At 49.8% G+C, this 21,928-nt stretch overlaps 1 long non-coding RNA gene across 1 annotated transcript; it reads right to left on the bottom strand.

Annotated features, from left to right (window-relative positions):
- Positions 1 to 1,074: 1,074 nt before the first annotated feature.
- On the bottom strand, positions 1,075 to 13,822 carry LOC144302191 (uncharacterized). Its single transcript, XR_013369036.1, has 3 exons — positions 13,672 to 13,822; positions 4,953 to 5,129; positions 1,075 to 3,330 (listed from the first exon to the last, which is right to left on the bottom strand). It is a non-coding gene; the product is annotated as an uncharacterized LOC144302191 (long non-coding RNA).
- Between the last annotated feature and the right edge of the window lie 8,106 nt (positions 13,823 to 21,928).

Here is a 21,928-nt window from a genome sequence, read left to right on the forward strand (position 1 = left end):
ATCACAACATGTACCTTTCTGAGTGTCATGACAATCCTCTAAGCACCTATGGTAGATGTGTCAGGAGAGGACAGCCTGAGATGCTGCCAAAGGGTTTGGTGTGAAGACGCACGGTGCGCAGGGAACTCGGCAGCAGAGCACCTCTCAGACGCCCATAGTGATCTCATATGATGATTTGCATGAGGCAGGGCAAGGCCAAGAGAGCTGTAGTCACCTTGACAGTGGGGACCTGATGGTTCCATCTCAACGTAAACACCAAACCAAAACTACATACGGTTTCAGTGAACCTAGCAAAAGGCCCTCACCTCGGTGTTTGTACGACACCTGAGCAGACGTGTGGATGGGAAGCCTCACAGCTTCCCACATGTCCAGGACCTCCCCTGAGATGCAGGCTCGAGGGAGGAACGTGGTGCAGCCACGGAGCCATATGGAGTGTGAGTGCCATGCCTCAGATGTGTGGGAGCCACATCTGTCTGGGCCTCACAGGATGACCTGCCCTCACCTGTGCCCTCAGCATAGCAGCCCGCCCACCCCCTCTGCCCCTCCAGCTGCTTTCAGATGCACACCTCCACAGGTCATGTTTTTATTACTCTAACGAATGCTCCAATTTGCAGAAAATCATAACTCAAGTCCATGTGGACGCTGGCCCATTCCTCACAAGGAAAATTAATGGCAAACAGGCCTGGCGACTCCACTTGTGCAGGGCTTGAGGAATGATTTCATGGGGAAGCAAGGCCCAGCTTTGTGTCTGCAGCACAGGAAAGGAATTTATTTGAAAATTCTGCCATAAATGTTCTTTAAAATAATGTCAAGTGGCCTGATGCTCATTCAAAATGAATTTACTCCAACCAGAAACCTGCCAGGGGGGTGGGAGCATATATATGCTCCCATTATACACACACACACACACACATACACACACACACACACTTGGGAAAAGAGACATCCACGACCAATGTATGGGCAGGATCTGGTGTGTGTCTTTTCCAAAGAGAATTAAAAAAAAAAAAAAAAGATTGTAAATTTAAGACCCAAGAGAAAATTGTCTTTAATTCACCAAGAAAAGTGATTACATTTGGGAAGAACAGGCCTTCTCTGGAGCTTTGGTGTGATTCGTAGTGCGATGTGAAAGTGAATCAGAAGGACCCAGGTCTGGGCAAGCTGGTGGGTCTGGGAAGAAATCCATCCGCGAGCCCTGGTTGTTGACATGGCCCCTAACAAAGGATGCGTCGTCGCTGCGCTTTGTTTTCCCCGAAGACCGGCTGCCCTGGGTCCCGGCCCGAGAGGGTGCACGTGTGGATGGCCCGGTGAGGCTGGGCTCCGGAGTGCCAGCGGGGAGCTAGGCTCAGCCCCACATCCCTGTTCCGGAAGGTGTCTGCCGGTGGTGAACGAGTGCATTGTTGCAGGCCAACAGACTTGTTAGCCATTCCCTTCTCCTGAATTAAAAAATTGAATTATACACTCAGCCTAGTTACTGAACCTGTAAAGTTTATTAAAGTTTATCGACCATGTGTACACACGTCAGGATTTAGCTTCCACCGCCGCTCTCAAGCTGGAACATTGAATTAAGAAGCAGCGCCTGGCCGCGGCGCGATGGGCTCCAGCCGAGCTACAGGTAGCAGAAGTCTCCCCCAATTAGACATAATCATCACTCACAGTCAATAATTGTGCTAAAGGCTGCTTTCAAATCTGTGAGGGATTCGCATTTAATGTACTGATTCAGCTTGTCTGAGCCAAATTCGCTGTGTACTGAAACCAAAGCAATTCAGTTCTTGCCTACGGCCCTTCTGGCAGTTCATCTAGTGCTAGCACGGGAAGGACTGCAAGGTACAATTTAATCTGAGACATCTGTGCACAGACAGGACCTTCTCCTTCACGGAGAGAGACGGGGGATGGCTAAGCTCTAGTTTTATGTGAAGAACCAGGCCTTATCTTACCCCTGAAAGAGAAAGCATTTCAGATAGAGTAAAAAGCCAAATCAAAAAAAATTTTTTTCCTTGGGTTTATGAAATGCACACTGCAGCTACTAACAGCTTTCCTGCTCCAACCGGCAGAAACACTTGAGCCGTGATCCCGGGATTAACCATTTAAGGATATTACGCTTATCACTGGCTGCAGCTGACGGAGGAGATCTTTATTAAGTATGAAAGGGAAATGGCTCCTTCTTTGTGAGTTTGCAGAAATATTGAAATGCCTTTATGCACGTCTCTTGCCTCGTGGTGGTCCCGGAGAACGGCTGTTTATTGCCCATCTCACGCCACCTCCGGTGGGCGAGCGCTTCCTCGCATCTGAGACAAAGATGCTCCTCTGTTTATCGCGCAACAGTGTCCATGGTATTTTGAGGCTGTTCAAGGAGCTGTGTGTGGGATCGGCTCCCCCGCCAGCTGTGAACATGACGAGCCAGGTGGTTACCGTGGCCCACGACACACGTGCAGTCCCTCAAAGAGGTCCTGTTGTTGGATTCTGACTCCTCTTCATGCATGAAACTCTGTTTGTCTTCAGCTGAGTTTTCAAGAGTGACGTGGTCATACAAACCCTTGACATCACATGCACACACAATGGTAGCATTGGGGTGGCTTTGGAATTGTGTCCACTACTTTTATGAAAGGAAATCTGGACAGATTTTGAAAACACATCTGGTTGGCCTAGCACTCAGAAGTCTGTAGCAAACAGCACAGCCACTCAGAAGACAAGCCCTCGCACACCCATGGCCCTGGCGAGGGTGTCTGGGGCTGGAAGAGCTCTGGGCAGGGTCGAGGATCATGCGGGGGGAGAGGACAGAGCAGGGGATCAGGCTCTCAGTTTCCAGAGTCTGAGAAAGATGGGTGTGCATCCCGGTCCATGGGGTCCAGGGCCAGGCCCTGCCGGATGATTCACTTTGGCCACATCTGTGCTTGACCTTCTCACTTCCCGTGGCGAGACATCTGGTGAACCCAGAGACGAGCCTCCTGTAGGCCTGCTGGGAGCCGGGGAGACAGGCCCTGCGGTGTCCTGTGGGTGCCGGGCCAGGAATCCTGATGGATCGGCACCAGGGCGCCACCCTACTGCTACAGCAGGGGAAAGGACACCACTATCGCCATCCTGCCAGCACAGCAGTTCCCAAGCTCCCCCTCACTGAATCTTCCTGACAACCCCGTAGGTAGGGACTGCCATTACCCCCAGTCCACAGCCTGGCAAACTGAGGCTTGGACAGGTCAGGTGACATCATCCCAGTGAGAAGCAGGTGCAAGCCTGGATTTGAGCTGAGGACCTCAATGCACGGTGGGGTGGGACAGAACGGAGTGGCTTCCAGGGCTCCGAGTCTTCTCCCGGATGTTCCAGGTGAAAATACTAAAACAAGAAAACAGTTGCTCTCAGTCTCAGGGCTGACGTCCAGAAGCTGCTGCAGCCCTCTCCAAGGCGAGCTTCCTTCCATCCCGGCCAACAGAAACCCCCACCTGAGGCTGCCCACGCAACACGCAGAACACATGACACCCATACACTACACACAGACACAGGCGTGCATGCACGTGTATGCACAGACGCATGCATACACACGCCATGATTTGCTCACATGCACACACATACACACACAGTACACAGAGACACAAATGCATACACATACCACAAATGCTCACACACAAACACATACATGTGTACACATACCACACACCGCTCACACACATGCATACACACAGCACACACATATGCATACACATACACACACTTACTTCTCACACATGAATGCACATGCATACACCACATACTGCTCACATGCATACACAGCACACACTGCCCACACACACATGCATACACATACAGCACACACTGCTCATGCACACGCATACACACAGCACACACTGCTTGCACATACACACAGCACACATTGCTCACACACACATGAATACACATGAATACACCACACACTACTCATACACACATGCATACACAGCACACACTCCTCACACACAGATACATAAGCACAACACACACCGCTCACACACATGCACACAGCACACACCACACACTGCTTGCACACATACCACTCACATTCTTCGAGCTCCTACAGCTTCCAGTGCACATCCTCCCACAAGTCCTGGCTCTGGTCCCTGGAGAGGGCGTTGCGTTGTGCTTGTCCCCTCCAGTGCCTGAGGAGCCTCACTGTCCCAGTCCTAGTCGTGCTCCCCCACTCCATCCCACTACCATGTCACTGCCTATGCACATGGGACTCCATGGGATGCTTTCCTGCCCAAGACAGACACTGCTGCCGCTGAGCCAGCCTGTGCTCCCTGCTCATGGCTCCTGTGGAACCAACAATCTCCCTGGAGCTCCACGCCTTGCAGGAACCATGAACGTGCACTGGCAGATCTAAAGTTCCCAGAAAATGTGGTTTATACTCAGCAAATCACTGCCCCATCACTTACGGGTTTTCTGGCCTACTAATTTTTATTGCAAGACTCATTTTGGTCTTTAGTTGCTCATTTTGAGAGCCGGTGACAGCAGTTGCAAGGCAGTGCATGGAAAGGATCACTCCAACTTCATTATTAACTTCATTTCTCTTAATATGGGTTTTATTAATCGAGCAATCACGTGCAATCTTCAGACAATTTACTGAGCAGTTAACGACCAGATGGGGAAGCTCAGTCCTTCAAAGTAAAGCTAGTGGGCCTGAACACTTCAACCAGTCTGAGATTTTAAACGTCAGTGCAGCCAAACATTGTGCACAAAACGTACATAACGTATTTCACAAGTTTTCTCTCCTCCTACTTTCTACATTTTCACGATATGAAATCCCGTTTAGTTACAATCAAGACAGAGGCATATTTATAGAGAATCCCCATAACACATTATTATGTTTGCTACCCGTGATCATCCCTCCAAGCCCTACAACCCAGATAAAATTTTATTTTCCAAATATGTTAAAAAGAAATGCAGGATCAAAAATAAATGCATATATATGCACTTGGACTTACATAGATGCACACAGATATGTACAACTCCCATGGTTTATCACATGCTTGGCTTAGGTTTGAGAACTGAAGATTCAAGCAGATCCATGTGTTTAGAGAGATGACAGCCGACTTGAGGCAGCGTCAGAGTGGCACAATGCAGAAAGCGTTCAAGACTAGTGTTGATGTAGTGAATGGTATCTGCAAATGGATATTTAAAAAAAAAAAAAAGCAAAACTATTGGACCATAGCAATGGTGCTGTCCACAGGCTCCACGCACTCATCTTACTCTTGTGAAGGTGCCTCTGATGGAACAGAACCAAGATAACAGTCCAAGCATGATGTATTATATCTTGAATCTCAAAAACTCTACTAGTAGGCAGCATTTCCTGTCAGGCGCTCAGCCTCTATGAGGAAATCTATTTTACCTGTACCCTTTGTAAAGTGCTTAGTAGATGTTTATCCTCCTTAGAAAAATTAAGCTTGGTTTGGTAGCACCCTAAGCGTGGTCTAGCTGGTTGTTGGATGTTATGTTCCCTGGATGAGGTCCGCACTCTGCAGGAGTCTTCTGTGCCAGGAAAGAGCTCCAGAGTCAGCCCACAAGGCTGAAGGAAAGCCTGCCTCCCAAGGCCCAGGCTGCTCCACTGGCCCATCCAGAAGCCTCAGGGAGGCTCAGGGCTCCTGGTAGCTGGGGTGCCTCCTCAAGTTTGCACGGATGAGCAAGAGATGGAGAATCTGCATGCTCCATGTCCAGTCAGCCAGTAAAAGCAGGTTCCCTTCCCCATTATGAGGGAAAGATGCAAAACTTGACTCATGGAAAAAAGAGTTCCTCTTCTCAGACAGTCAGCATGCCTGTCCCCAAAGGCAGAAGTTTAGATTCAGAAGATGGTGCTGTAGAAACCCAGCCCTCTCCTCCTGCAGCTGAAGAAGCCCACAGACTTGAATTTCTAGTTATATTACCCAAGTAGAGCACATGGAACCAGAATTAAAACAAACATAAAGCACTCCGATGCCCAGTTTTCAATGGTAGGGTACAAACATTTGCTTCTGCGTGGCTCTTTGTTTCACGGAAAACTCACTAGGCACCTCATTTACCCTGGAAGTAGTTCTCTTTGAGCACTTGGAGACTGGCCATGCCACTTGGTTGCCCATCTTGAAACCCTGGTCTGAGTCCCCCCTCAGCCAGAGAGTGCACCAGGCTGTGTTCCCCAAAATATATTAGGTTGGCCCCCAGTGAATCCTTTCTACTCAGGAAGAAAAAGAAAGAAGCATCCCTCTCCCCCCGAAATAAATGATTTCCACTCATCTGCTACTATGTTCTGGAAGCTACAAGTCCAGGTGACACACACTGTATACGTGTGATGAACTTGGGAGAGTAAGTAAATGGATTAATTCAGTGGTGGGTGGGTGGATTCTTTATATGCTGCTGAGCCACGCGTGACTCTTCCCCACCTGGAAGGTGCCGCGGCCCAGGCTGTGTGCCTAAAACCTGGGTGGACGGTGGTCTCAGGAACCACAGCATGAGATGAGGTGAATCCTCTGGGGCCTCACTGGGGTCGAACAGGCGGCTTGACTGGCGTTTCCTACAGTTATGCGGGACTTCTGCCGACCCGTCTGCAGGCATTCATTTTATCAAAACAGCAAATACCAGATTAGCTTTATTTCCCTGCATCTTTGTGATTAACTTCTTTATTAATAGTTTACTTCACATTTCATACGGGAGCCCTCCTGTGGCGAAAATGGTCCCTGGGAGGCGGCAGGCGTGTGGGCCACACTCCCGGCCTGCCTGCTGGTTCAGATGGGAGATGGGGATATTTCTCTGGATAACAGTCTTTGAGAGACTCTTTTTTTCTGACAACCTCACAATCTAATTAATATTTGACTGTCGTGTCTAATTGCAGTTGAATTTGCTGACACTCTCGAAGAATCTCACATCGGGTGGTGTGACGGACGGCTAGCCAGGGGCTGGTCAGGGCAGTGCTGTGGGATGCTCTGGTTAGCTCCCTATGCAGGGAGATTTTGCGTTACTTTCAGAGGTATAAAACGATTACACTATCCGCAGGGTAAATGTAAGCTTCAGGGCCAGAATTACTTGCTTAGCTGGAATGCGCGTGGAAATAAAACTCACTTGATATTTGCCTTATTTTGAAAGCACCCTTGCTGGACCATCACATATGTATGTAATGAATATTCTTGTTTTTTCTTTATTTTTCACTTTAGGACACTTGTCTTTTTGACACCAGTAACGTCAATAGTGAAACACCACTGCTATTTTTTTTAGTGGAAAAAAATGAATGTTTTAAATGTTGCCCTAATATTTCTCATTTCCTTTTTATGGTTATTCAGCTTGTTTTTGTGAATACAAGATGACAGCGTGTAGGTAAGAATGTCACACCGGATGTGACTGCTCACTTTGAAAGTTAAGATAATTTTTCCACGATAGAGACAGAGCATCTCTGGCCTGGTTTGCCGAAGATGCTCTTGGCAGGAAGCGTTCGGACTGGTTGATAAAAAGGGAATGAGGCGAAGGTGAAGTAGGCGTGCACATTTCAAAATCAGGCTCGTGGAACAGAAAGCCCCAAAGACAGAGAACTCACCAACATACTCATTACAAAAAATGTTTCAAGTAAGTAAATGCAAATGCATATTTTATGTAAGTGTTTCAACTGCTACAAAACATGAGAAGAAGGACACCTGGGTGGCTCAGTAGTGGAGCATCTGCCTTTGGCTCAGGGTGTGATCCCAGGGTCCTGGGATCGAGTCCCACATCGGGTTCCCCACAGTGACCCCTCATCTCCCTCTGCCTGTGTCTCTGCCTCTCTCTGTGTCTCTCATGAATAAATAAATAAAATCTAAAAAAAAAAAAGAATTCTAAAAAAAAAAAAAAAAAAAACATGAGAAGACACCATCCAAAGGCATTCTTTAAGAATAGTGACACCTATTCATATTTATGAAGTGATTAAGTATAGTTTTTCCAACCCAGAAAAGAAAACAAAGAGCTAAGGGAAATGTGGAGAAAGAGAAGGAGAAAAGTTCTTCGCTCACAGGCCTGGTGTGGAGCCGGCCTTGGGGTCAGAAACACCAGTGTGTGGATGCTGCGCCTGGGCCGGGAGGCTGTGTGTGACACCCGCGTCAGCACCGATACCACCGCCCAGCCTGAGAGCCGGGAGCGCCGACCTCCGGGTTAACTCTAATTGGAGCCTCCTCTAATTAGGGAAAGTATCAGCTGATTCTAATATGCAGCAAGATCATTATCATTAGGTCAGTGCTAACTAATTGATGTTTGTGTAGAATAGAATTTGGGATTACAATACATTCAGTTTAGCAAAACAAACTAGGTTGACCTGGGAAGCCACATTGCATCATCCGAGCTGTGGCTTCATGTAAACATCAAGGCTTATCTACACGGCTTTCGTGGTTTAAGAGCCAGCTCTATAATGAGAGCCGGGATTTTGTAAATGCAACCTCTTGCATCTGTCATTAGGTAATACGAGATGTGGAACCAGATCTCAGATATCATACAAGCCCATCCTACGTAAAACTTGAGTTTTCAGAAAGCTCTCAGGGATGATAAGGCAATTAAGAGTGTGTTTTGTTTTGTTTCTTCAGCACATTTTTTCATGGCAGGTAGCTATGTAATCACTATTTCAAATCTGAAATTGTCAGATAAAAATTATTAGCTGTGCTTTCTCAGTGTAGGTCAAATTTCCAACTTGCCATTTACCAGAGTGTGGATGTGTCAGTTGAGTCTGTTTTATTGACATTTGATGTGGAAACCTGTTGGTTGGTGAAATGGGGGGGGGGGCAATAACTTACACCAGGACCTCAAGGGAAGAGAGCATCATGGGGTGGGGGTGGAGGCGGCAATGCAGCTGGCTTTGGCAACTGGGGACATTGATTGCTTTGATAGTGATAACCACTGAGGCAGTTACAAAAAAAGAAAGATCTGGTATTTAGTCCTGTAATTTTAAGAGGACAGTTTTGCCCCAGGTAGTCATCAAGCTCGGTGGCATTTCCTGCTCTGCTATCTATATACCGTTCATTCTATTCCCCAAGACCCTTGGAAGCTTTTCATGCTATATTTTGATAGGCTGTTGATTCAATACATATTTACTGGGGACCTGTTATAGAATGGTCTGCAGAAGCACAGGATGAATGAATGAGACTGACAGTGAAGGGTCCTCATGGAACCTCCAGTCTGAAGGGTATGTATGATAGATATTGCACAAGTCTCATGAGTGGAAATGCAATGGGTGTTATGGTCCAGGGAATTCTGGATCCACTGGGCACAAGGAATAAGAGGATTCCTTTCATGGAGAAAAGTATGAGTGGGTTTCCCTGAAGAAGGGATCTTTGAACTAAGATCTCAAGTGAGAGGGAGAAAAGCAAAAAGGGTGAATGGTCAGCATGCAGTGGGGTGCTCTGGGGTGAGGCTCAATTCATATGCCCAACGCTGATCTGTCTCCCAAGCTTCAGACTTAAAAACCCTGATTTTCCTTGATGCTACCAGAAACCCAAAGCTTAGGATGCTCAAAATACACTGTTTCCATGGGAGTCCCCCCCACAGCCTGCTTATGGCCAAAGCTGTGACACGGGCTCCCTCTTTCCATCTTCTCCCCAGTCCCACACATCAGCAAGCCTGTAGGTTCTCCCTCCAATGGGGTCACAACCTGTCACCTTTCACCTGGGCTGCTATGAGGACATCCTCTTGGTGTCCACCATGCCGTCCCATAGCAGCCAGAGTCTTCTCTTCAAAATGTCAATCAGCTCATGTGGCCTCTCCAATGATAACATCTCCTAGGCCACTACACTACACCTATCAGAATGGCTAACACCCAAAATACTGATGGCACCAGATGCTGGAGAGGAGTTGGGTCAACAGGAACTCTTTCATTGCTGGCAGAAATGGTGCAGCCACTTTGAAGATAGTTCAGGGCTTTCCCACAGAACTAAGCATATTCTTACCATATGACCTGGGAATCACATCCTTGGAATTTACCCAAATGGGATGAAAAGTGAAGACTATGCTAAAACCTGTTCGTGAATGTTGATAGACCCTTTAGCCATAATTGCCAGAACAGTGGAAGGATGAGATATCCTTCAGTAGGCAAATGGATGAACTCTGGTCCCTCTGTACTACAGAACGCTATTCAATGAGGAAACACAGAAAGGAACTATAACAGTACAAAAAGACATAGAAGAAATTTAAATGAAAGTCACTAAGAGAAGCCAAGCTGAAGAGGCCCCATACTGTGTGATTCCAACTATAGACATTCTGGAAAAGGATCAGCGGTTTCAGGGGTTGCCGCCAGGGAAGGATGAATAGGTGGGAAATGGAGGATTTTGGGGGCAGGGAAACTACTCTATGCAATCCTACAACAACTGATAGACATCATTATGTCTGTCTGGAGCGTACAACACACAATGAACCCTTACATAAGCTCCAGACTTTAGTTAATAATAATGTGTTAATATTGGTTCATCAATTGTAATAAATGACCATGATAAGATAAGATGCCAATAGTAGGGAAAATTCTGTGTGTGTCTGTGTGTGCATTTGTATATACATGTGTGTCTGTCATTGTATGTCTCTGTGTGCACCTTCACATGTGTATGCATGTGTCTCTGTGTGTGCATGTGAGTCCCTGAGTGCCTCTGTGTTCATGAGTAGATGAACGCCCATGTGCGCATGTATGAGTGTGCATGCATATGTGTATGCATGTGCATATGTGTGTCTGTGTGTGTACCTATGTGCCTTTGTGTATACAACTACACATGAGTATGCCTGTGTGCATGTGTCTCTGTGTGTCTATGTGTGCGTGTGTATCCCTGCATGTCTCTGTGTGTATGTGCTTGTGCCTGAGCATATGTGTGCCTACATGTGCGTGAGTTTGCATGCATATGTGCATATGTGTGTGTGCATGCATGTGGGTCTCTGTGTGGGGATATATGTGTGCGTACAGTAGCATATGTGCTCCTCAGTGTGCGTGTGTGTGCATGAATGTGTGTGCATGTACATGTGCATGTGTGTGAAGGCTCAGGGACCGTATGAGAATTCTGTGCTTTGTGCTCAATATTTACAGAAAACTAAAACTGCTCTGGAAAACAGTCTGCTGCAGCGAAGATGCCTCGTCAGCTTCCTGTGGAGCCCAGGATGAAATCCGGAGCCCTCGCCATGGTCACTAGTCCCTGAGGGACCACTTGTGCCCCGGGCAGAGCTCCAGCTGCAGTGACTGTGGTGTGAGGCCGCTGCCAGGCCCGCCCCTCTCCCAGCACCTTGCATGCAGGACTCTGCCATGGACTCAGCATATCTGTGCCACCACCAACTCCCTCCCCCCCATGTGGTGGTTTATGGGTCTTAGGAAAGGATTATGTCTCGAGTGTGGAAGGCTCTGGAAGAGAGATGAGAGAGCTTGTTTTTCTCCCTCACTCTTCACCGTGTGAAGAGCCCTCACCAGAACCTGGCCAGCTGGGGCCCTGATCTGGGATGTGCAGCCTCCAGATTGTGAGGAATACAGGTCTGCTGTTCAAGCTGCCCATCCGGGGTGTTTTGTTACAGCAGCCCGGCTGGCTGAGACTGCCTCTAATCTCTTAGGCTTCCACGGGATTATCCTCTCTAAGAGGCCCCCTGCCCCAGCCTAAGCGCCTGTGCACCCGACTGCAGCATGTGGCCCCAACCAGTCTGGGGCCCCCCATGAGGTCTCTGCTGCCTGTTGCATCTCCTGCACCAGGGCCCTCTAGGGGGTGGGCTTGTCCCCCATTCCTCTGGGATGAGACTCTGTGGAGACCCCTGCAGCAGGTGAGGAAACCAGCCTGTGGTGGGAGCTTTAGGAAGATCCTGCTCCCTGGATATAGGACCTGAGCCTGGGGAAGGCAAGGTGGAAACGCAACCTCTGATGTGAAGCCAACCGCAGGCTTCTGCTCCATTTTCTAGTTGAGAATGGGAAAAAGTGTTTATCAAGGGTTGATGGAAGTTAATTGGATGAAACTCGCCAAATTTTAGTAATTTTGGACAACACTAAACACAACTTTCCTTCAAACAAAATACAAATCTAAGCTCGTTATATGCTTCCCTCACTCAGGAAACAACCACTACCAGGTACCAGGGGTTCTAAGACTAATAAAGCCGTCTAGGTCCTCGTGGAGTTAGTTACAATCTCTAGAAGTAAGTGGTGAGGATGAAGCACTACACTCTGGCTGGTGTACGTGCCCACCCACAGGCAGCCTGGTGACTCTGCAGTCTCCCACTAGTGCTGAGCGCAGGCACAGGAGTGGCAGGGACAGAACCCGTCCACAGTGGCCATTCCTGCTCAGGCTGGACACTTCCCAGGGGTGCTGCATGCACAGTACTCAGAGTTCCAGGCCCCAGGTACAGCTCTGGCTGAGCAGGGACACATGCGGGGCCAGTGGTCAAAGGTGGACTCAGAGGCCATCGACTCAGTGTATTGGTGACCATGCTCCCAAAACCCCAGCAGGCCAATTTCTTGGGCATGCTGCATCTGGTCCTCAGCTCACTGGTTGTTTTGAGCCCCGGGACACACTGAGAGCAGCTGTACTATCAAACCCATCCTCACCCTCACTGTCCCCTCGGAAGCCATCACTCCGTCAGGTGACAATGGGCCAACAGCTATTGGCCCTTGTCATCCTGCTCTTCTGGGAAGCACATATCAGTGCTCGGGTCACACCTTTGAGATCCCAAGAATGAGTGGTCAAGACAGCTGGAAATGAAAATTATTATGGAAGATCCCTCTGAGAACATGACTCCGACTGCCTGCATGCTGGGGACACCTGGGTCACATTGGTTCTCAGGGAACCCATGGGACTCCGGGCTGACTTCAGTGTGAGGACATGCTCAGGAGGCTCCTCATGGAGCTGTGACTCATGGGGAGAGGTGCCTCAGACCGCTGCCTCTGCCTCTCGAGGTGAAGACAGCCCAGCTGTGACCACAGTCTCCACCTTGTGGCTTTCCCACCCATTCTGTGGGTGTAGAAGACTGTCCTGTTTTCCAGGGAACAGAGCTGCAGGCAACAGGCTTCAGAGCTCACCTGCACTCTCACAGCAAAAAAAGAGAATATCAGGGTATCAGCAAGGTTTGACGGGTTCTCAAGCCACCTAACCACTTAGAGTTTAACTATTTTTGTTTTACAGAATATACAAGATACCCTAGGGTTGGCAGCTGTGTGCCGTGCGGGGAGGGGGTTGCCTGGACCTAGGTGAGGTGGTATTCATATGCCACAGAGTGGCCTGGTCACTTCTTCACATTACAGAGCTAATAGTGACAGATGGAGAGACAAGAGGGTACGGAGACTGGAGATGGACACGAGTGCTGGAGAGAGGGGCACCCATTACTACAGACACTGTGGGAGCTGGGAGATGCTGCTTACAGGCTTAATTTTCGAAGTAGAGCCAAAGTGTGTGTTAGGAGATGAGAGAGAAGGACAGAGAGGGAAGGAGGGTGGTCCAGCAGGGGCAGCGAGAACCCAGGGCTCCTGACACCCTTCCTCACACCCACCTCACTAAGGGCAACACTGACTTCTTACAAAGTCCTGCAAATACTGTGCATTATGCTGTGTTCAGATGACCTCATGCTCTTGCACCCAACTTCCTCCACAGAGACCCGAGGGGAGACCCTGGGAAAAGACATGCTCACCCCATGGCACCCCGTGGCCCTAGCAACAGAAGACACCACACTTCCCCTGTTGGACATGTGTCCCCTGGGTCTGGCTCTCAGGAGCCGCCTCACCTGGGACCATGCGCCCGCACGTTTCTTCACAGCACCCCTCTCCGAAGACCCGTCCTTGCTTGCAGCCTGTTGATGCCTGCCCTCCAGGAGCAAAACATTACTAAATCTGCACCACGGGAGCAACATAAAGGGCTTTATTGTTCCCAGGCCCGCTGACAGCACATGTATTGTCTCCACGGCTGCGTGGGCCGTGGTGCTAACGTGCCTGCTGGTTTAACTATTAACCAAGCAGGTGAGTCACCACCAGGCCCTCGCTTCCCAGCCAGTTCTGCTGAGATCTGTGCCAGGCGCTGCCCTTTATTAAGATTGAGATCCTTTATTTCGGGTGATAATTGCTACATGTGCTCACAAATGATTTATTGTTGTTGATGGCAATGCACACTCAGAAAGTTTGCCAAAGGGTGTGGATGGGCATTGATAGGTACATGAAGATGACAAACAAGGAACTAGATCAAACTGCTACCAGTGGTGAGTAGCTATCCCCTTGTTTCACACTGTGGAGACGGGGAGCGGCGCGATCGCCCCGAGTGATCCCAGCATTCCTGTCTGCTGAGTCCAGGAGCTCGAAGTGTTCTTAGACATGTACGGTGATGCCAGGCGGTAATCTGGGGGTGAGTTACAAAGACCCAGGCTCGGATTTCAAAGAGCAATGCAGACACCCACGCTTTGGCATACTTTGCATTGCTGAGTTTGTGGGGCAGACAATTTCGCATTTTCTTCTCTTAATGAGCTTCTCTCCTTTTAAACTTGCTGTTCTAGGCAAATGAAGCACCGGCCTGTTACCTCGACAAGATAAAACATCTCTTAGCGTCAGTCATGGGCGTCCTGCCCCATTTGCGGGAACTGGACCACTTGCCGTTGTCCAGGCACAGCAGGTGTTTAGGAGGTGCAGATGGTAAGGACAGAGAGGTCATGGCCACCGTACATGTACACAGGGAAAACTCCAGAAACAAAATCAAGCTCCCCTTGCAGAATTTCTCCATGACTTTCTTTCAAAAGGTCTTTCAAGCCAACACGAGTCTTTGAGTGAAACAGAAGCTGAGCAGCAGCTAATGACACCAGTACACTTATTTAATGATCCTTAGAGTCACTCTGTTCTGGACACCCTGAAATGATGGCCTGTCTTGCCTGCCCTTCAGGACGGTGCAAAACAGAAGTGAGTTGCTTGAACCTAGGAGAGTTTGTAGCACACACTTGAATTTTATATCTAGAAGTGAATGCAAGATTTCCTCCCAAGCCACTGGCTCTGTGTGTAAGAAGACTGAGGCTCAGAGGTGTCCAGCCCCTTGCTCAGAGGTGGCCAGCCCATGAGGAAAGGACAGCCCCAGGGGGCCAGGACTCGGGGCCCGGCCCCCTTGGCACTGGCCCCACTTCACCATTGTGCAGGACATAGACTCTCTTTTTTTTATCACACACGCTAAACCATCACTTCATATAAGGACAAACCAAGTTGCATCTGAAAAACAAGTAGGAATCCAAAACGATGCTTCCTACATCAGTTAAGGATGAATTATCTTGGTTAGCTCCCAGGACTTGGAAGTCAGTCCTCACTGAACAGAACTCTCCAGACACTGAACGCCGGTGCGGGATTGCTTCTGAGCAGTGCAATGACTGGCTTCCAGGTTGCTGAGGACATGGCCTTCTTGTTTGATAGCAGGTGTGCAGGGACGGAGACACACTCTCCAGGAGCTTATGCCATTTCCATATCCATCCCGGGTCTGCCGGGGGGGACAGGTAGGATTCTTTCCTGGCACCTGCCCATGGGGAAGCTGAGCCCTGGAACAGCAAGTGACTCACTTGAAGTCTGTCATCAAGAGACAAGGACAGTCGGTTCCCAGATACCTATCTTGAGACTCACTTGAGGAGGTTACCCCACTTCTAATTAAGTATTAGTTCTGAGTTCATGGGGTGTCTGGGATTCGTTTGAATATGGCGTGGTATTCATGGTGTGAATGCCACGAGGAAGAAGTGTTTAGACTCACAGCCACCTGGACACAGACAGGACCACACATGGAAGCACCAGGGACAGTCAGGAGGCAGCAGAAGTGAGGAGAAAACATAGTAAGACTCTTTATTATGAAAAAAAAAAAAAGACTCTTTATTGTGGTTTCTGTGGGAAGGAACAGAGGAGGCAGGGTAAGCAGGCTCCCAATGGCTGGTATGAGTGATCTGAGTGGGTCACGGGCACATGGCCATCCCCAGCTGTCTGGGACCTGCCCTGGGGTGATCAGGGCACTGGGATAGTGGTCTGGGATCCTTAAGTTCAAAAAAAGAAGGTGGTTGGGTATGAACTCTGGAGCCGTTGGTTTGCACCTGGAAGGCACATGCACAGGCAAGCCGTTTGCTGTCTGTGGGTGTTAGCTTGCCCTGGGGAGGGCAGCCCCCAAGTCAGCAAGACCCCAAGAGGTCAAGACATCAAGTACAGAAACTAGGAGAGGCGGTTTTACAAGCTCCCATCATCATAAGATGCCCTGACGCTCCAGCCGACTGTGTCTGGGACGCCCCTCGAGCCCTGCAGACATGCAGCCCCTGCTATGCGTTCAAGGGCAGGATTCTCCCTGTGGCCCCCACCGTCCAGGCTGCCATGGCCCTGCCGTGGCTCTTCAGGTGCAGAGCTTCTGAGTGTCCCTCACAGGGACAAATTAGTGGAGGTATCAGCTCTTTGGACGATCACGTGCATCAGAGCAGATCATGGGCCTCCTGGGCGGAGCACTTCATAAAACCTCCAATATATCTCCAGACACGGAGGAAGGGGGAAGCAGGGAGGGAGGGCGTGTGGCAGGAGGTGGGACGAGGGAGCTTACAGAAAGCCCATCTCAGCGGTGGAAAGTCACTTCTCTGCACAGGATCCTGCTGACCCACCGGCCTTTGTCACCAAAGTCGAGGATGAGGACGGCAGCTGGAAACAAGGAGCTGGATGCACGCGATCCCAGCCTCAGGGCACCCAGTGCGTGGGGGGGGGGGTAACCAGGCACAGGGGGAGGGGCACCATCTACATGCCCCAGAGAGGGGTCTCAGGAGAAACCAGCCTCCAGAAGGTCGGGAAAGAGTGTCAGCTATTGGGTCCTTGTGTGTAGGGCTTGGTTTTGGCAGCCACAGCAGATCAACAAGTGACACAGGATGACTTACTCACCAGGCAGAGCCCCCTCAGACTCACAGGGCCTGACTGCATGGCCCCAATGGACCATCCAGGCCTGTAGAGCAAGGGTGCCCATCAGGGGCCATCCTGAGACTCCCCTACCTCACCATCCATGAGCTCCAAGCACCTATGAGCTGTGTCATGCGGCCACAGCCAGCCTACTTCTTCAGGATGTAGACCCCCTTGGTCCACATCCCTCTTCTCTCCCTTCCCTCCTAAAGCTCTGTGGAAACTCCACCAGCTTCTCTTGTTCCTACATCACCCACAGATGTGTGTCATGATCACACGTGGTGACATCAGACAGTACTGGAGACCACAATGCTGAGAAAATCCTAAAACAAATCTCAGCATTGGAAACAAATACCTCTCTGGTGAGTCCAGGGGGTGGAGTAATGGTGTGTGCTAAGGGGCAAGCACAGCCTCGTGGTATTTGTGGGGTTTTACAGGTGCAAAAGGAAGGCATGCAATGGTCAAGCAACATTTAGTAAGACATTGTAGTCATTTGAGAGGACTGGAAGAGAGAAGACAAAATCTCCATTCCAGTGAGGCTCAAAGCCCTGGAGCTCCATGGAGCAGTTCTCCCCAGCATGTGTCATCTTAGCGAGCAAGCCAAGGGGTGGCCAGCAGGGATGCAGACCATCCCCAGCACACATACCAGCAGTGAGCCTCTGGGTGCACATCAGGAATTATGGGACATGCACAGCTCTAACCTCCACACTCAAGGACACCTGTTAATGACCAGTTGCCTTCCCAGGGCCACTTGTAACCACACACATACCAGTAACTGTGTCTGTACAGTGTGGACCTGTGGGTCCGTGAAATAGTGATGGGGAGAGCCTCCCCCAGAGGCGTGGCAAGGGCTGGACCGTCCATTACCCATCCTGGTGCCATGGAGACCCTCAAGTGCCCAAGGAGCATAGTGATGTGATGCCCAGCCTGGGTGGGTATCGGATGAAAGAGGGTCTCAGAGAAAAGTGGGCCGCTTGCTTAGTAGTTGGCTTGTCACAAAAAACGGTGATCCCGAGACTTCCTGTCTTCTGTCCTCAACCTCAAGACCTCCAAGTGTCCAGTCCAACATAAGGGATAGGATCAAGGCTTTCCCAGGCATTCCAGTCCTGGGGGGGAGGGCTCCCGAGCATTGGTAGGTGATGACCTCTGAGAGGACACCCTGGCCAATAGAAAGAATATGGCCCACAAGAATAAATGGGGTGGCCAGGGCGGGCACAGTTTGCAAAGTGTGGGCCTGCCAGAGTGGGCAGGTGTCGGGACCACCCGTCCCCCTCCCAGGACCTGTGGCTGAGGTAGGCAGCACACAGCCCCCCTCAGAACCCGGCCACCGGGGAGTGAGGAGGGCTGACGTACATCGGGACCCTCTTTCACCCAACCCTTGGGAACTCTGCAGGCTCCGGAGCAATCCCAGGCAGCAGCCTCCTCCCTCGTAATCCAAGGCTCATAAGCAGACGGGATGAGTGATCGTTGCTGTGAGAACGTCCCCGGGAGCGTCCTGATGGCCATGATTAAGAAGTGCCTTCGGTCCGGTGCCGCGTGAATACATGGCACCGGCTGGTGGGGGAGATAAGCATGAAGATTTATCTGCACGTGTGGGTAAAGCACATCCAATGGGCACTTGTTCGCTGTGCTCTGATACCACGGAGATAGCGTCTCTGGAAGTAGATGGATAGATACCCCTCTCCGCCGCGGTGCCCGGTTTCCTTCATCTCCCTGGCCTGGGGAAGGGCAGGTACCTCGCAGCTTGCGCGGGCTCACAGGGCAGTTCTGGGAACAACACTTCCTTGCTCGAGCTGCGGATGACCTTCCACTGCGTGGCTACCAGACAAATCTTCCTAGTGTGCTGCTCTCATCGAGGGGCTGCCCCCCGCAAAGGCCTCGGGTGGCTCCCAGCAGGGACTTAAGTCGACTCCTGAGCTCCACCTCACACCTCTGCAGCCACACGTGTGGACTCTTCGCCCTGGAAGCCCTCTCCCTCGCTGAATGCCCCGTGCATGTTCCCGGACCCAGGCTCCCGAGTCCCAGTGTCCACCACCCACGGAAGCCATAGGCTCTCTCAAAACACTCCCAGCCACCCCAAACCCTGACTCCGTGTCCTTGTCCTGCCAGGTGTTCTTACAGCTTCTTCCACCCAGGACTCCACCACATGGTGAGTACATCCCTCGTTTATGTGTGTGGACACATGTCGTGACCTCTTACTGTACTGATTCACGGGCTTATGTCATCTCCTAATCTAAATCAGAAACACTCACGTGAATTACAGGTTGTATGTCACACACCCTGTGTTATCATTCGGTCGCAGTCCTCCACAACGCTGGAGCACAGCTGGTGGTTAATAGGTAAATGCTCAATCAGTGTAGTTTTGATGAGATTCAAAAAATCTATCTGCCACCCTGTTAGCAGACTCCGTTTCAAGGCAGGACCCTACGTTTCAAAGAAGATGCTAGAATCTGCTCCTAGGACTTAGATTAGTAGGAGGCATCTTTGGAGACTTACAGAATTTTAGCAAACTCCCAAATAATCCAGACTAGTTCCCTGTGATAGGGACCCCTGGGTAGGTCGGAGATTGCTTTCACTATAAATCATCTTTAACAGACATACAGATATCTGTGAAAAGGTATGACTATTACAAAAAATAATTTCCGTAGAAACTTGAAGCTTTCGCTGGCTTGTTTTGCTGACATTTTCTACCCCTCTCTCTCTCTCACACACTGTGCTGCACGCTAAGAAATAATAGATAGGATCCCCTAGGGCTGGCATGGCTTCCTAAAATAGCACACCTGAAGGGTAGTGACCACGGGTGCTCACCCTGCCTTAATGGAACAGAGCTTGTTCATGCTTCTAGCTGCCCTGCCTTGTGGTGCCGATGGACATAGGGCCACACCATTCCCAGCAAGGTGCCCTCACCTACCAGTAGAGCCAGGGAGGGTGTTGACAGGGAAGCCAAGAAGTCACCAGCATGACTGTCCGTGCCACCCTAGGACACAATGACACAGAGAGGCGCCACTGGGGGACCCCGTCAGCTGGCACAATCAGGTTTCTCTTGTTCCTTTCCTGGTATTCACTAATATTCTAAATGTGGACATGGGCTCCTGCTTCTGGGAAATACTACTCCTTTCTCCTGTTGCTTACTACGCCCCACACTGCCCAACTACCTGATACCCCCAAGGCAAGAGGACGATCTATTACTGTTTTCTGAAAGCCTGTGTACACTAGAGTGCACGTGTGACATGTCTCCCTGTACTGTGCATTCTCGGAGGGGAGACCACACCTCCAAGAGGGTGGAAGTGTGTGTTGTCAGTCCAGGAGAGAGAACCTGTAGGTATTATAATAGTTTGTGTTTTTCCAAAGCTCAGCTCTACCTCTTAGGGACAAATTAAACCAGAATTTATGTAATTGACTAATTAAATTTAAATCTGCATTGTTTGTTCTCCAGAACGCAATGATGAAACAAAGCTTGAAAGACACCATTTTATACCAATGAGCACAGGCGGATGGATCAGGGACAGTAAAAACTCATTGAAATCCCGGCCGTATGCCATTACCTGTTCTGACATGAGACCTGACACTCTCAGTGAGCATTTTGAGATTGCCTGAAGATTGCCAGGGAGAGAGGTAGGCCTGGAAACCCACACGGGATGGAGATGGCGGTCAGGAAGCACTGCCCTCAGCTGGGCCGGCTCTCCCAGAGTAGAAGGGCATCCCCAGCCTAGAGAGGCATCGTTGCTGGCCTTACGGCCTCCCTAAGGGAATCAAGCTGGTGCATTGCTCCGGACAAGGGTAAGCTGCGATGTGTGCATGTTGTGTGTGGAAGCGTGCACGCCCTTCGAACCTCACCAGGCCGGGACTCTCCTCTGGTCATTCGTCCCCAGGCCCTACACCAGACAATGAGAGTCCGGGCAGTCTGCAGGCCTGGGTTCCCCTTCCCTATAAGGAATAGTCCTGCTCCTTCCCACAATTCACACATCAGGTACAATGTTGACGTTCTCATAGATCAAAAATTTCAAGCAACCAAAGCCACAAGATCTTTTAGAGGAGTGAAAATGAAACAGAAGCTGGACAACCTCTCAGCTGCCTGTACGACAGTAAGAATGAGCTCAGTCAATGGGACCAGAGTCCACATGGGGGCCAGCACGGGAAAAGTTGTTTAGCCAAAATTCTGGTGGACTGTGGGGCGTGTCACTGAGGCATCAGACCGCAGCCTATTAACATGCGTGCTAGCTGTCCCGTGCACTCCAGGATAGCGTGAATAGCTTTCCTTCTACAGGACAGATTGCAAAATAAGACAACTGCCCTGAATTAAGGCAACAATTTCTCTTGGCAAACAGGACTGGAGGAAGTCAGCCCTTTCTTTCCTTGGATTGGAATCAGGATTAAATCACAGTTCTGCTGTTGAGTTGGTTTGTTTGTTTGTTTTCAATAATTTTATTTCTCACAGGGTTCAAAATATTTCTCAGGGTAGAGAGCACTCAAGACTTCATTATTATAACCACAGCTCACTTAGCATCAAAATATGAAAAAAATGTCATACTTTTAAAAGGGCCAAGTTCATGGCAGAAATGCTAATTAGGATGGAAACTGGGTCTAAGTGATTCCAACTGCAGCCAAGCTATTTTTTCCCTCTATTTCCCACAAGAAAAGATGCCATCAATTTCATCTACCCTCGTGATGGCCGCACACTTTATGATAATCCATTTCACTCATGCAGACGGGGCACTGCTATCTCAAATCTATATGCTCAGGTCACAGGTGGGGGAGTAAAGGAAGAAAGAAGTAGTCTTGCTAGGAACCCTTACTGTGTAGTTGTCATCTTCTGAACCTCACTATTTCCTTTTATTACTAAAACATCCACAGATAGAGCAAAGTTTCTCCAAATCAGTGGTTGCCAATGCTGAAGCATGGTGTGGAGGGCAGGTGTCTGCGTGGAGGTCAGCATCCTCACTGTCATTTGTGAGGCATCCAGGAGGCCTGGAGCTGCCTTGGGACAGAGGGGGCTCAGCAGTGGTTGGAGCAGGAATGAGGAAAGTCGGAGGTCCAGGTACAGACCCAGAAATTGCAGGGGGCCCGGGGCCCCTGGACAGAACACGGGCAGCAAGTCCTGGATCTTCT

This window comes from Canis aureus, chromosome 31 (genome assembly GCF_053574225.1).
Source record: "Canis aureus isolate CA01 chromosome 31, VMU_Caureus_v.1.0, whole genome shotgun sequence".
In the NCBI taxonomy this organism is placed as follows: Eukaryota; Metazoa; Chordata; class Mammalia; order Carnivora; family Canidae; genus Canis; species Canis aureus.